Raw genomic sequence first — 16183 nt, forward strand, 5'->3', positions numbered from 1 at the left:
ATATTATATAAAATATGATTTTATATATAATTATATATGTAACTATAACATTTTTAAGTTTCCACAAACATAATTATATATATATGTACATATGCCTGATTTTGTATATAATTATATATAAGACATATATATCAGGCACATATATATAATTATATATATATAAAATTTTATATATATATATATATATATAAAATTATGTTTGTGGAAACTTAAAAAATGTTATAGCAGCTGTTGGAACAAAGTGCCATAGCCTGGGTAGCTTCTAGACAATAGAAATTTATTTCTCACAGTTTTGGAGGCTGAGAACTTCAAGATCAATGCACCAGTTGATTCTGTTCCTTGTTAGACCGTGTTTCCTGATTGTTAAATGGCATCTTCTGGCTGTGTGTTCCCATGCAGGGGCAAGGCCTCTGGATCCTCTTTTATAAAGGCATTAACTCCGTTCATGAGGCTGCACTTTCACAATGTAATCACTTACCAAAGGCTCCACCTTCTAATCCTATCACACTAGTGATTAGGCTTTAACATAAGAATTTTTAGGAGACAGAAACTTTGAGAGAATAGCATAATTTATTCCTGCAATTTCTGGAATGCTTTATATGTATGTATAAATATATGTTTACACATAGATACATGGTTATGGAAAAGGTCTAAATACAGAGAAAAGAAATGCTTTGCTTTAAATGAGTGCTTCTCCAGACATTAGGTCTATGTCACACTTTGATAAACATAAACAATTATGCATGCCACACTCCTTGGCATATTGCTCTATGGTGAAAAAACCTGGTTGAAAATCACAGTATCTGTGCTTGTCCCTACCAACAACTAAAAATTTGTTGAGCTTCATTTTCTATATTTATATAATTAAATAACTTTACACATTCCAAACATAAGATGTATGTTTGTTATTTTCCCCCTGTGTATTCTAGTATCCCCAGTATTTAGGTAAGTGTTTTTAACTTATAAAGTTGTTGCATTCCATATTTAACCCTGGTATCATCATCAACAACAAGAATAAATGTATTTGATAAATGTAATACAATAAAATAGTTCAACAGAATTCAAGAACAAAAATCAATAATTAAGATTTAAAATTAATGAAGTGACAAAGTCTGGGCACGATGGCTCACACCTGTAGTACTAGTACTTTTGGAGGCTGAAGTGGGAGAATCACTTGAGCCCAGGAGGTCAAGGCTGCAGTGGACCATGATTGCACCACTGCACTCCAGCCCAGGTGACAGAGCAAGAACCTGTCTGAAAAGAAAAAAAGGAGAGAAAAAGAAACTTGATTAATTACCTGATAACATGACCTTTTTAAAGAGCAGAGAAAACTTCATCTATGTGCAATAAATATGGAATACTTTTATGAATGGAAATAATATTTTCAACATTATAGAAAAACATTGAACACTTCCTTATTAATAGATTTTAAATCTGCATCATGTTGTTAAACTTTGTAATTTACTCAAAAAAGAAGTAATAGGACTCTGGAGATCATTAACTTTAAACTTACTTCAAAAAATTGTTCCTAAAAAGGATATCAGAAATTCTAAGGAGCATGTATAATTTCCAGAAGCTTCTCTTAACTTTGCAAGTGATTATATTAGTCTCTGTATCTACATACCACTAAGAACTGCTGGCCTGGAAAAGTAAGCATTTAGGAACAGTAAGGAAAAATCTTAAGGGAATAGAGAGGCAAATTAGTAACAACAACAACAACAACAACAAAAGCCCAGAAAGCTAAGAAACTGGTTCTAGTCTATATTCAGTATATCTTTAAAGTCAATTGTATATTCACTGGGGGAAACAGTCTGGGAAATGAAGTGCACAATGTTGAATCTCCAAATACCAACTTAATTCCAGAGAACCTGAGTGTGAAGTGCATGCTATGTTTATATTATTTATAAACCAGAGCACATACATATGCAGTGAAAAAAATGTAGGTAAATATCTAGTAAAAAACAGTGCTTATAGCAAAATTCAGAAATTTTAAGCTTAAAATTAAAACAATGGATTGACTAATTAGAATGGAAACTTATGAATGGCAAAGTAGTACATTTCATAAATATATTTGAAAGGTAAATAAAATTACATGTGTTTAGACATATTTATGTAAATATGTATATATAGATATATGTATATCTCAGCATATGTGTGACAGCAGAAAAACATGTTAATAGACCTAAATGTGCAAACAGCTTATGTGATGCAATGAAAAATATTCAACAGCTCATTAGAAAAATTAGTAGAAGAATAGGGTATTGAGCAATAAACTTAAAAAAAAGACTGTATCAACTAAAATCTTCAATCTCAAGAATGTCAAACTTTTAAAAATCATCATTAATAATGATTTAAAAGTTAAAGTTGTTTTTACTGTCTAAAAAGGTTTAATTTTATAATACTTGATCCGAATCGAAAATGCGCATATCACCTATAAAAACAATTCTAGTATTTGGATTTGAAATTAGTAAAATATTGGACCAGTGTTCAAAGATACATAAAGCAGGATGTTCATTGAAGTGCTGTTTTTAATATGCCTATATCAGAAAAAACTTACTATTACGATTTGTTGGAATATACATGCAAAACACAATCATAATGTTATTGAAATGAATTATATTTTTCAAAATTTATTAACTTGAAATTATGACCCTGCTTTATTGAGTAGTATAAAAAGGTACATTATGAAATAGAGTGGTTGCATTTTTAAAGGAAGAATATTAGTATGATTGTCTATGATATATAAGAGAATATGCCTGGAAAGTAATCAAAGTATAAATTAGGGTAAGATAGGAGGGAATTCCTTTAATCCGACTATAAATCAAGGTGATATAGGTGAGAGAGAAAGATCATATTTCTGTAGTGTGATGAAGCCACAGAGATAGAAGAATATTTGACCAAAGACTAAAGGAAAGTGAGCGAGAAAGACATGATGATGGGCGTAGGACAGACTGTAGAAAACAAGACACAAGCGTGAAGGGCCTGAGGCAGGAACATGGTTGCTATAGTCCAAGTACATTAAGAAAACAGAGTTCATGAGAGGGAGAGTAGTGAGCAGATAAAGTGAGGTCTACAAAGCTATAGGAAGGGGATTGGAAGCCATCAGATGGATTTTGCAGAAGCTTGTCTTGATCCAGCCTACTCTTAAGGGTCACTGTGTCTTAAGAATGGACCTAGAGACAAGAATGAAAGCAGCCTCTAATGTCTTTAAAAAAACTATTATAGTTATTCAGGCCAAAGAAAATGGTGGCTTATGTTTGGGTGATAGTTTTAGGAATGATGAAAAGTGAAAAGATTCTGGAAATATGTGTATGTCTAAATCTCATATATATTATATATACTATAAATAATACAGTACAAACACGTATAGATAAATGTTTTAATTGCATACACATTTTTCTTTACTGTGCTTTCTTCAATCACTTGAACCCCAGAGGCAGAGGTTGCAGTTCAGGTAAGGTGCTAAGAGCCTGTTGGTAGTTAGCCAAGGACGTTTTATCTTTTATTAAATTTGCTGTTTCCTTGCCTAATACAAGATCATTAGTAAGAAAGGGACGTCCATAAAGCATCTCATAGGGGCTGAGTCCTACTTTCTGAGTAGAGTTTCGAGCCCTTAAGAGTGCTATTGGTAATAGAGAAGGCCACGGGAGGTGGGTTTCCTGTCCCAGTTTCTTTAAGTGTCTCTTAAGAATTTCATACATCTTTCCCACTTTCCCTGAGGACTGAGTCCTCCAAGCACAGTGGAGATGATACTGTATTCAAGCCTTGGAAAGTCCTGGGTTACTGCAGCTTTGAAGGCAGGGCCATTATCACTTTGGAGATAGTGAGGTTGCTATATTTAGTAATGATTCTAGACTTTGTTCTGGCCCTGGAGCTTCCTTTTAACGTCTGCTGCTGATTGCATAATAAATTTTCCTTTTAGTATTAGCTGACCTTCAATGGAGTCTGGTGACAGGGGGTATACTTTCTTAAGAACTCTCATAACCACTCAAGGAAGGCTGTTGGGTTTTCTTCCTTTCCCTGAGTTATGGTGGATAACATTGCATAGTTCATGGGCTTTTTCCTAGTTCGCCTTAATCCCTCAAGTATGTAGGTCAATAGGTGCCTGTGACTCCATTCCCGCTGTTCTGACTCAGGATCCCATGGAGAGTCCATGCTAGGAACTGCTTGTCTACGCGTAGGGAATCTATCCTTCTCCTTTGACATCATTTGGTCATGTACTTGACTAAGGTATCAGGTGTTCCCAAACTCTTGAGCCACTGCTAGAGCAGCCTGTCTGTCATTGCTGGTTAGGGTCTGACTAAGCAATAACATGATATGTTCCTAATCTAATTTGCAGGACTGCCCCAGGCCCTGTGGAACATCTGTGTACTTGTCCAGGTCATCTGAAAATTTTCCTCAGTTCGCCTTGATTTGCTTTAAGTCAGAAAGTGAAAAGGGAGTATGTACTTTGATTGGGCCAAATTCTCCTCCTACTGCCCATAGGGGGCAGAGTCAGGCATCCTAGTAGCCTGAGGTGCCTAGGCCGTTTTAGCCTTCCCTGACTCCTCCTGGGTTATAGGAGCTGGGGAGACCTGGTCAGCATCAGTGGAGAGAGGAGCCAAAGGGAGTCCTAAATATGGAGGTTGTCCTGAGGCAGGGCCAGTAGGTCATAGGTTACAAGCCTTATATAGAGGAGGATTATCCCTTAGAGAAAAGAAAACTTGCACAAAGAGGACCTCAATCCATTTACCTTCCCTCTTACAGAACAGATCTAATTGTAGAAGGGTGTTATAATTTATACTTCCCTTAGGAGGCCAGGTTTCTCCACTCAGCAGAGGGTATTGCAGCCAAGCTGTTTGGCAGAGAAAACTGAGGCTCTTCAAAGATCATGGATCAAATTGGTCCCAGTTATCCAGGATACACTTTAAGGATGATTTTGCCTTGGGAAGAGTAGCAGCCATCTGAAGTCAAACACAGGGTTGTCCACATCCTGGTTCTTTCTTGCGACTGCTAGCCCTGGGGCATCCCCCAGTTATAGTACCTTGTAGTTTCCTTTCGCCCCAGATGCATGATCATCTTCTGGGCCCCCCCATGTGCCGGATTTAATCATGCTTACTGGAGTCATGGGCACACGCTCATTGTCTAATGTCCTTATGTTCACCTTAAGGACATGGGAACTGCCTGGCTTACTGGCCCTGTACCAGGGCATCCTTAAAGAACTAGGCCTGTGAGGCTTGGACGATGGGTGCCCATATTCCCTAGCAAGAGTTCAATTAACATAGGCCTGACTATGAAACTGCCCCAGGAGAATAAACTCCTTGAGAGGGACCTCTAAGCACAACAATCTTAAAGAAGGTAAGGGCTGGCCGCATGGCCGAGGCTGGAACGATGCCCTTGGGACCCAGGCTTCTCCCTTACCCTACCCCTCTCCATTATAGGAATATACCCTAGCATTGTGGGGCTTGTAATTAACTATTTGATCCTTGGACCAGTTCTGACTATGGTATTTTAGATGGAGAAGTTCTGCTGTACGGAAAGCCAATCCTAGGAAAGACAAATTATACATCGTTGGATTTTGGCATCACTCAGTTGGATTGGGAAATTGCGGGTGACAGAAACCACAATGTCCTATAGCCCCCAGTACTTACTGATAGACTCTGGCTCTGTTAGGACATAACCTAAAACTGCAGACTAAGAGAACTGGCCCTGTGCATTGTAGGAGGTTCTCATAGGCATAAACCAGAGGCATCATGGGCAAGGGTCCCTGGACTGCCACCCTAAAAGACTCAAGTGTAGGAAATATCTTAGAGGAAAGAGCCAGGAGGAATTGTGCCTCATGGAAATCTGGACCCAGGAGATTGGGATCAGAAAGGCTGGGTGTGGCTTGCATAGGTGGCTTTTTCTTGGGAGGTCTAAGAGGGGCCCAACCACCAGACTGAACCAGGAGTTCAGGATCATGCTCTTTCCTCTGGCTGGTCCTCAGCTTGACCCAGAGAAAGAAAGAACAGCAAGAAAGGGAAGTTGGCTCAGGGCTGACCAATGATCCCAGTTCCTAAGAGCCTGGGTTTGGAGAGTCTGTTCCCAGAAAGCCTGAAACCTGTGTCTTTAGACCTGTGGCCTTGCTTTTGAAATGGGGGAGCATGGCTTCTATAGGCAGCTGCTACTCCAGGAGCCCAGGCCCAGCCACTGCCACCACTGCTTTCAGATGGACAGCAGGAACCCGGTCTTTACCTCCTTAACAAATTTAAAAGAAGCGAAAGCACAGATTAGCAAGGCAAAGGGATCTGATGTCACTAGCTGATCTGAAGTCCAACATTCTCCTGGCTGGCTCACCAAAAGATGTAACCCCAGGGGTTGCTGAGTCAAAATGTAAATGTAAATGTAATTTTTATAGATAGTGACAAATTTCCTTCCAGACTTTGATCTGTCTATATTCTTAGATTTTCTTTTTCTTCCTGACTTGCTTTTTCATTGTCTTCTTTTGAAAAACACTGCACATTCTCTCTCTCTCTCTCTCTTTTTTTTTCTGAGACAGGGTTTCTCTCTGCTGTCCAGGATGGAGTACATTGGTGCAGTCTCAGCTAACTGCAACCTCCACCTCCCGGGCTCATGCAGTTCTCCCACTTCAGGCTCCCAAGTAGCCGGGACCACAGACACGCATTGCCATGTCCAGCTAATTTTTGCATTTTTGTAGAGAGGGGGTTTCATCCTGTTGCTCAGGCTGGTCTTGAGCCTCTGAGCTCAGGAGATTTGTCCTTGTAGGCCTCTCAAAATGCTGGGATTATAGGCATGAACCACTGCACCCAGCCTAAAGAAAACCACTATACCTTCTTGATGGAAATATTTCGAATGTGGAGTCCACATGAATTGCAAATTATTTGGATATGGAAGATAAAAGACAGACAAGAGTAAACAAGGTTTGGGCCTGAGTGAGCATATATTATAAAGTAATTCAATTTGAATTCTTTTAAATTTAGATTTAGATAACCACATGTGGTGAGCTTTAGCACATTAGATGATGCAGATATAAACATGAGGGTGAAAAAGGGAACAGAGTAAGTTGAAAAGTGAGCTCTTAGTCACTCTGATTAAGGCCTTAAATCTGGAAATGAGGAAGAACCAGACAAAGAAGGCTGAAAGAGTGGTGGGAAGGAGGTGGCAAGTAAAGAAACCATTTTAGGATGGATTCAGAAGCCACTGATTCAATAGGTCAGATGCTGCCACTATTTGCATACAATGAGGATTCATAATTGACAACTCATTGAAAAGTGCAGAAAATACTTTAACATTGCCAGGTGTTTTATGACTGTTGCGTGGAGGTACAAGACCTGGTTTCACTTGGTTTAAGAGAAAACTCGACCTTTTCTTTTGTATGTATAGCTCCCCATCTCTTCCTCAATGTGATTGCAAAATCTTTAAATATATACCGTCTGCCTTTTATATCTTTGTATAAATACTTGCCTGACAAAGTTCTTCTTGTACTTTAAAGGGCTGGAAATATAAATGTTTTCATAAATGTCATTTTATTTTTATAACTTTCCCATGATTTCAGAAACATGGATTAATTAAAACAAATTTTTCACAACATAAAATGTTTACATTATAAAATGGAAGAAAATTAATATTTCCATTAATTTGTTGGGAAAATTTGCAACAGGGATCCATACCTTTAAAAAAGAGCTAATGAAATTCAAAGTTTAATAGTGGTGTTATCTGTACAATTTAAAATGATGATTAGCCAGTAAAGTTTAGGTAACTTTTAAAAACAATTAGTATTCTAACGAAAGGAATTGCTTTCTTTGAGGATAATTTACCTCCTACCAGTTCCACATTTTGACAGCTTTATCATTTTAGACCAATGTACATTTGGCCTTACCCCCTAATTCTTGTAGGTGCTTTGCCCTTCTAGGCTGATCCTTTGAAGACAAATTCTTTGTCCTTGTTTGTATTATTCAACAATAAATGTCGTTTTAGTTTTTCCATTTACAAAGGTTTTATCAATTGCTGACCTAAAAAAGATATGATGTAATCTTAGATATTAGAACTATCATTCATCCTAGACGATCTTTAAAAAAAAATTCTCATGAATTACACTTACCTTTAAAGAGATTTTAATGAGGAAATGACATACTTCTTGAGGTTATAATTTGTTCATTCTTTCAATTTCTTAGCCTACTGGCTTGATTTGACCCTGCAAATCAGGGAGATATATATTTTTATGTTTCTCCTGAAGTTTATCAGCAAATATCTACATCACCTGGCATACTGGGTTTTGTGAAAGCCAACAGTTTCTTTAGTAATGGAAAGAACTAGCATGGAATTACAAAGCAAACGTACAGACAAGCAACTATAGCAAAGAGCGAAAAAAGAAACTTTCCTTATGAAAATTGTCATTAATTGTTATTTAAAATATGTTTTACATAGTTTTTTTTTTTTTAATGTGAACCACTGATGTGAAAACAATGCATATAGGATGAAGTTGTAATTTAATTTTTTTTAATTCTGTCTACACCAGACTCTATACTTTCTTTTCATATCTGGTTTATTTTGAAAGAATAATTCTGTTAGCCTTCAAACATTTCCTGTCATAAACATGAACTTATTTGATATGGGTTCGTAGGGCTGTGATTGGAGTCTCAATTTTTTATTGATTTTAATGTAAATGATACAGGATTTGATTGGCCCTTATTACTTAAATATTGTATTGACTTAAATGGCTAAATGTATAGACATGCTTACGTGTTTTACGTTTTGTTTTAAATTTTCCTTAGTGTTTACTCTTGGAAAATCAGGTATATATATATATATATATATATATATATATATATAATTATTTATGTTTCTTGATACTTAAAAAATGCAGGCTATAGTTGAACTATACTTATATTTCTGAAGGAAACCTAAATATTTTATTTTTATTTCCAAATACATTTACAGTGTCTTAACTATGAAATTCAACATTTTAGCATGTTGACATTCATATCCTTTTTATGTAATTTAATATGAATATCATTCTTCAGAAGATTCAATTCTTACATTCATTTAGCATTTTTTCTTATCATTGAAACAGTCACGTATGTGTTCATTATAACGTTTTAAATTGAAGTATTGCCAGTAATGTATTATACATTGTGACATTAATTACTTGTTTTATTTTAAAACTTTTCATTTCCTATCACAAAATGACATGATTTCATGGAAAGAACATGGGATCAACCTTGTCACGAAACAGGTTTGACTCCTTGCTAGCTAGATGTATGACCTTGAGAAAATTCCTTAGCTTTTCACTTTACTGGTATGCAATATGAAGATGATAATCACAGTACTTATTTCATATACAAATGAAAAACATCCACATAAAATGTCAACCTGACATAGAGTCACCATTCATAGATCTTCCTGTTACTTTGTTGTTATTGGTATCATGATCATGCAAATTATTTTCTGTTTTAGCCAGATATTTAGCTGTTCCTGTTATGGTTTTAAGTGTGTGAGAGGGAGGTAACACTTTTCAAAGGAGCAAGGATTTCTGATGAGGAGTGAGTAGGATGCTAAGGGGAAACGGACAAGATTCTCTGTGTGTTGAATCTCAAACTGAAAGTTAGAATGCAGTGTTCCTTTCTGACCATTACTTGTGCTTTTGGTGGTGGCTTGCTTCCCAGACATGCTTACCAAAATATAATGAAGCCAACATGTAACTGTTTTAGTTGACTATTCTGAGATTTTTAAATACCGTTGAAAATGTTATAAGAGCTAATATACTATGACCGAATATCAACAGCTTGCAAATATGCGCTGACCTCCTTCTTAGTTGTGGATTTCCTGGATTATGGTATACAGATTTTGAATTTGAAAATCTATAAAAAATCTATTTCTCCCCAAATTACAGATTTCTTAATATAGTATGGATATTAACTTTAGCAAATATGACACAGAAAAACATCACTGGGTACCATTAAGCTATAGCTACATATATTACTTCATAAATAAAAAGTACTAAAACTAAATAACAAGCCAGGCTAACTATTGGCCCATCAGGTCAAGTCATTTAAAAATAATTTCTTGAAAGAATCAAATAGGGAGCAAAGATTGGCAATGTACACCTACAGGCAAACAACAATGATTCCCTTCCGTTAACCCTCTTATCAATTACTTGTGTAAAAGCCTAAGTAGAGTAGCAGCTGTGGAAAATATCAAAAGATCAAATATAGAAGTCATTAGAAATAATATGAGAGATTTAAAAGGGAGACAAAAGAGAACTTACATATATTATTAAGTTTTGAAGAGAAAAAATTGAACAAACAGAAAAGAAAATTGTTTACAAGTGAGGAAATTACAAAATTGAAACTGTGATCAGCTCTTTGCTTTGAAATTTTCACGTACAACTATTATCAATATATAATTATCTTTTGAAATTCTTGAACAGCAAGAACTAACAATTAAATGATCAAGAAGGAAAAAAAAAGTCATGAGCCAGAGGTAAGGGTGATATTAAAAATTAAAATGGGCATGCAACCAATCAGAAAAGAAGTGGGTTATACACCTTCAATGCTACTGCTGACTGACATTTAATAATTGCACTGAGAGGCAGAGATTTTGTTTTGTAGAGGCAGGTTTTTTATCAAGTTATTTATTCTTTCTGCATCCTCCTCTCACAGTGAGTGAGATTACAAAGGTTACATTGGGTAACTTCGGCTACTATTATTCTCTGTGACAATCTTCGGGGCTCACATGAAATGAATCCACTAAATTCTGACTTTGGGGTAGAAGTAAGAGTATTACAGCATTTTTACTCAAAATAGTTTTGTTTCTGTTTTTTAATAAAGCAATTGCATCTTAAAACTTTGTAGATTTTATTAGAAGATGTTAAACAGATTCTTATTAAAACACTGGAGTCATAAAAACCAACTCCACTGGAAGTTCTTTCCATTAATGCCATTGGTTTGATTTGAAATGATAGTTAAATTAGAGGCAAAAAGAAGGCACATTCTTCCCTTCCCTTTGCAGATGGGAGGTCACCAAATTTAAAGATACCTTCAGATGTTTGTCTTCTCCAGGATCAACTCATTAAAAAATTAACATTTTCTTTTAATAATTTTTAAAGCAATCTTTGACTATACTTAGATATATGCTCTGTTTTTAAAACATAATATGACATACATAACATTGGATTTGGAAGGCTAAATGGACATTTCTACCGCTGACTGTATACTAAAATTTAATTTATTCCCTCATCCAAATATTCAGGGTTGGTTTATAAAAGTCACTTAACTGGTGAAAAAAAAAATATATATATATATGTATTTTTTTTCTGTCATCCTTATTATTCCAAATATACTTACAAGAATAAATGTGATTAAGAGCACTCTGAGTGTGTGGAGATTCATTTACCACCTTATTTGGGGAGTAAAAGAGGTGATATTTCACCTGGCTTAATATATATTTTAATATAATTTTGTTTTCCTACATATATAAATGGGATTTTTAAAATTCTTAATGATGTATTCACTCAGTATTCAGAAACTTATTGTATTCTGTGAAATGCCATGCATTTTCTTGTTGTTTTACAAATTACATAGAAGTGGACCATTTTATTTGATAATAAGATGTGTACAATTTTTATTTTTCAGACTTGAATGCAGTGATCATGTAAACTAGAGAAAGGGGATTAAAAATAACCTCTGGATACTCTTCTTATGTGATTTTTATTCTGGATGAAGCATTAGGACAGCTGATAGACGTGTATCACTGTAAGTATTTTCTAACGAACTTAGAATGTGTATTTTTTTTGTTTATGGATAACATATGTTGTACACTTTCACAGAATTTAAGAATAATAGATGTAATATAGTAGCAATAATGGACAGAACACTACAAACTCCCAAAATACTAAGTGACAAGAATAGCAACATGGAAAAGGAAAATTATTCCTATTATAGAATCACCTAATTATTGAGTAAATATTTGATATATAAACAAAAGCAAAAGATTAAATGATAATTATTTATGATGCCAAAGTGATCTTTGCTAGAATATACTTAGGAGTGTGACAGTTTTCTGATGAGGAATTAAAATAGTTGTAAAGCTGTGCTAAGAAGAATCATAATCTTACTATGAGTAAGAAATGTGATATGAGTTATGGGATTTGAAAATAAAAGAATGAGATGCTTTTGCAAGCCAGGCTATTTACATTTTCGTGATGTTTTGGAATGTGTAGAAATACCAGCAATTACAGCACCAACTTCAATTAATAGAATGTTCAATCTGTATCTAATGAAGTTATCAAGTACTCTGTACTCATGGCATCTATCATTTTATCATACAAAACCATTGCATTCATAAAGAGAAAAAAACTCTTGTAAACTGACCTGAAACTTCGTCTCATCATACAAACGAAGAAAGAGGCTTCTCATTTAACATTCCGCAGCACTCTAATGTAATTCAGAGGTAAGTGCTATTACCCTTGGTGAAGAGGTTGAATTTGATAGCCATTTCACTGTTAGACTAAAGATGGCCTATTGTATCTCTTAGATTACAATGTCTTTGATACTGTGAATGACAAGGAAACATACAATCTCAGGGGAAAATTCAGACAGAGAAGGTATTTAATAGCAAAACCACCACTGGAGTATCTTTAGATTTTGAAATCATATGTAGACATCTTAGTTGATAGTCAACCAGAACCCACCAGTAAGGCATTCAGCTTGGTCATACCTGTGCGGTACAGATGGCTACATATGTTGACTGTCACCCTAGTAATACGTTAAAATATAAATATATATACATATATTCAAATATCAAATATGTATTATATTTTGACTTATGAACTTATTTATTATTTTACTAACCTGGACTTATTAACCAGAAGAATTACTTACATACCGAAAGCTCTTTTTTAAATATCCTATAACATTTTTCCCCCAAAACTGAATACATAATTTGGAAAACTCTCTGTGAAGGAAACAATTAATATTTTGTTTTGTATTCATAAAACTGGAGTTATTTTATTTCATAGAATGTAGCAATAACTTACACTTTCCACTTCAAATTTTGAAAATTTTATTTGTAGTAATATTTTACCTACATCTAAAACAGGTGGTATATGTAATTTATGTTTTGAATGGACAAATAACGTTTTCTGAAAAAGTTGTAAGATGTCTTTGTTTTAGCTGAGTCATAATTTTTCCTCTTTCATAGTCCCATAAAAATATGTTTTCGCAATATGGCTAAATAATGAAATTGATTTAAAGCCAAGTTAGCACTCAAGACAAAAATCAAACCTACTAAGTGTGTGACTTGCCCTACTTAAAAAGAAATTGAGAGACAATAATATGCAATATGTCTTTTTCAAAGTAATTTCTCCAGGTTAGATTTATAGAGAAATATTCATGGAGGTAAATATTCCTATAAAATAGAGATGATTTTGAATGAAGTGAAATTATTTTTAATTAATATCATTGGTAATTTGAAACAAATGATTTTTGTGTTACTTAAAACTTAATTTTCTTCTAACAGGGATTAAGCCATTTATCAGAACCATGGTGTCAAATACTGATTTGCAGAAATACTTTTCAGTGAAATTTAAGACTATGTGGTATTTGAAACCATCCAGTTCATTTAACTTGCTTAAACAATGTTCACTTTATACAAGTTCCCTTTGATATAATCATTCAAGGGAACATTTTCATATCTATGTACGTATATGTGTGTCTTTTTTTTTTTTTTTATTATTTTTTGTTTGAGACGGAGTTTCGCTCTTGTTACCCAGGCTGGAGTGCAATGGTGCGATCTTGGCTCACCGCAACCTCTGCCTCCTGGGTTCAGGCGATTCACCTGCCTCAGCCTCCTGAGTAGCTGGGATTACAGGCACGCGCCACCATGCCCAGCTGATTTTTTGTAGTTTTAGTAGAGACGGGGTTTCACCATGTTGACCAGGATGGTCTCGATCTCTTGACCTCGTGATCCACCCGCCTTGGCCTCCCAAAGTGCTGGGATTACAGGCGTGAGCCACCGCGCCTGGCCTTATGTGTGTCTTTTTAAAAAGTAACCATGATTAGAATTACGAGCATATAGATCTTTGTTTATAACAAAACATAACCTGGTGTAAGAAATGCTTTTAGTAAGCAAAATGTATCAAGCCCTCTAGTGGTGTTAATATATAAGATATTTCATTATATTGTTTGCTCAGTCAAAGCAGGCTTTTTAAATTTTCTTTCCCCATTTGAGTAAAGGAATTTAACATTTCTTTGAGGTTAGCTTTTTGTAAATTCCAATTTGCTCTTCTTGGCAGATAATTTGTAGAATATTTTAGGTGGTTTTTCTAAAGAAAAAAATCTTAATCTTAGGATTAACCATTTTAAATGCCTAAACTTAGTGAATAAATGAATAGCCTATTAGGAGATAAATAATTATTTTTAGATCAGTAACTGTTATTTTTGTGTCTAAAGTTAAAAGACATTATAGTGTTCCATATGCATGATGATAATACTTTTTAAAAAGAAATTTTACATAATTTTCAAACTTAGAAAGAATCTTTGTTTAAATAAACAACACAATGAAGGATAAAAATAGCTAAAATGTTCTTTGTAATTCTTGCTGAGATCTTTCATCCTACCTAAAGTCTAAAGGAGGTTAATGGTCTTATTCATACCTAGAGATATTTACACTGAGATTTTTTTTTTTTTAATTTGGCTGTTATTATAGAAGGCACACAATTAGAGAGGAGATTTATTTGGCAGATCTGCAAAATGTGTTTCATTTATTAAGGCATGAGTTTTAGCTTCATGCCAGCAGTATTTGTCTTTCTTTCTTAAAAAAAAGTCGAAGTATGAACGTTTGGTGTATATAGCTAGGGGAAACTGATAAATATTAAGCAGTAGAAATGGGAAAGTAACAATGAAAAGTTTAAGACACAAAGATGAGTCTCAGTGGCTATCTGTTCTTGAAGATGAATTTCTTGATTTCCTGTCCTTTATTTCAACTTTATTTTAGACTCTGAAATCAGGCTTGTGGAATAACCACTGAATACACCGTGGTAGAAAGTGCTATACTAGGCATTGGAAGACTCATGTCACTTCTTGGCTTCATACAGTTTTCTTTGTTGTAAAATCAGAATAATCATGTAGTACCCTACCTCACACACTCATGAGCACTTCTGACTGATCACCATTCTTTTGAAAAGGTGTGTATTATCGCTGCTTCTCATTGAGGAATACATACAATTGGAGAACATGCCATCTTCTCCCTAATTTGTGTACTCTCATTCTTAGAAGTCTTCAATTAAAACTGAATTAAGCGGGGTGCAGTGGCTCATGCCTGTAATCCCAGCACTTTGGGAGGAAAAGGGGGGCAGATCACTCGAGGTCAGGAGTTCGGGACCAGCCTAGCCAACATGGCAAAACCCCATCTCTACTAAAAAATAGAAAAATTAGCCAGGGGTGATGGCGTGTGCCTATAATCCCAGCTACTTGGAAGGCTGAAGCAAAAGAATCTCTCAAACCCAGGAGACAGAAGTTGCAGTGAGCTGAGATCATTCCATTGCACTCCTGCCTGGGCAACAGAGTGAGACTCCAGGTCAAAAAGGAAACAACAACAGCAGCAACAACAACAAAAACTGATTTAAAACAAAGTACTAAATTCTATTGGCCAATATGTGTACTTTTCACCATCTAAATCTACCCAATTTCAGATAGAAGATATACATTTAAAAATCTTTAGCCTTCATTCTGAAACAAGTTCATGTAGCAACTGGAAGACATTGATATTTGATTTTTGTGTTACCAAAATACATAGATTTTTACATCTGCTATTAGATTGTTCTAATTTAATTCATCATGATATATGATTAAGTGATATCATAGACACTAACTTCAAAAAGGGAATAAAGAAACAGAATATTCTGGAACTTGATATATTTTTAGACTTAACCCTACATAACATATAACTCTATGAAAGTTACATTTTTCGACTAGGATTCAAATGGCCTTGTCTCAACACCTAATTGTACCCTCAGATCACATAGTCTTCCAGGTCCACAATATATTCACTTCTAAATGTCTGAATAAATTGTATTAGAGGATTTTTAAGATATCTTCTAAAAGTATGTTGGTTCTAGATCATTGAGCCATTCAAAAGGTTATTCCATCCTGTGAAGTGAGGGCAGCAAAATACTGTTTTCCCAGATATTTTTTCTTTGCAATCT

The 16183-nt window shown here is 34.9% G+C and overlaps 1 long non-coding RNA gene across 1 annotated transcript in view; it reads left to right on the forward strand.

Annotated features, from left to right (window-relative positions):
* LOC116565224 overlaps positions 1 to 13698 on the forward strand; it is a 98508-nt gene extending 84810 nt beyond the window's left edge. Inside the window, exon 2 of the long non-coding RNA XR_004275336.1 lies at positions 11613 to 13698. This is a non-coding gene — a long non-coding RNA (uncharacterized LOC116565224). The remainder of the gene's footprint in view (positions 1 to 11612) is intronic.
* The last annotated feature ends 2485 nt before the right edge of the window (positions 13699 to 16183 follow it).

This window comes from Sapajus apella, unplaced genomic scaffold (assembly GCF_009761245.1).
Source record: "Sapajus apella isolate SASKATOON/1434 unplaced genomic scaffold, GSC_monkey_1.0 scaffold39, whole genome shotgun sequence".
Classification (NCBI taxonomy): Eukaryota; Metazoa; Chordata; class Mammalia; order Primates; family Cebidae; genus Sapajus; species Sapajus apella.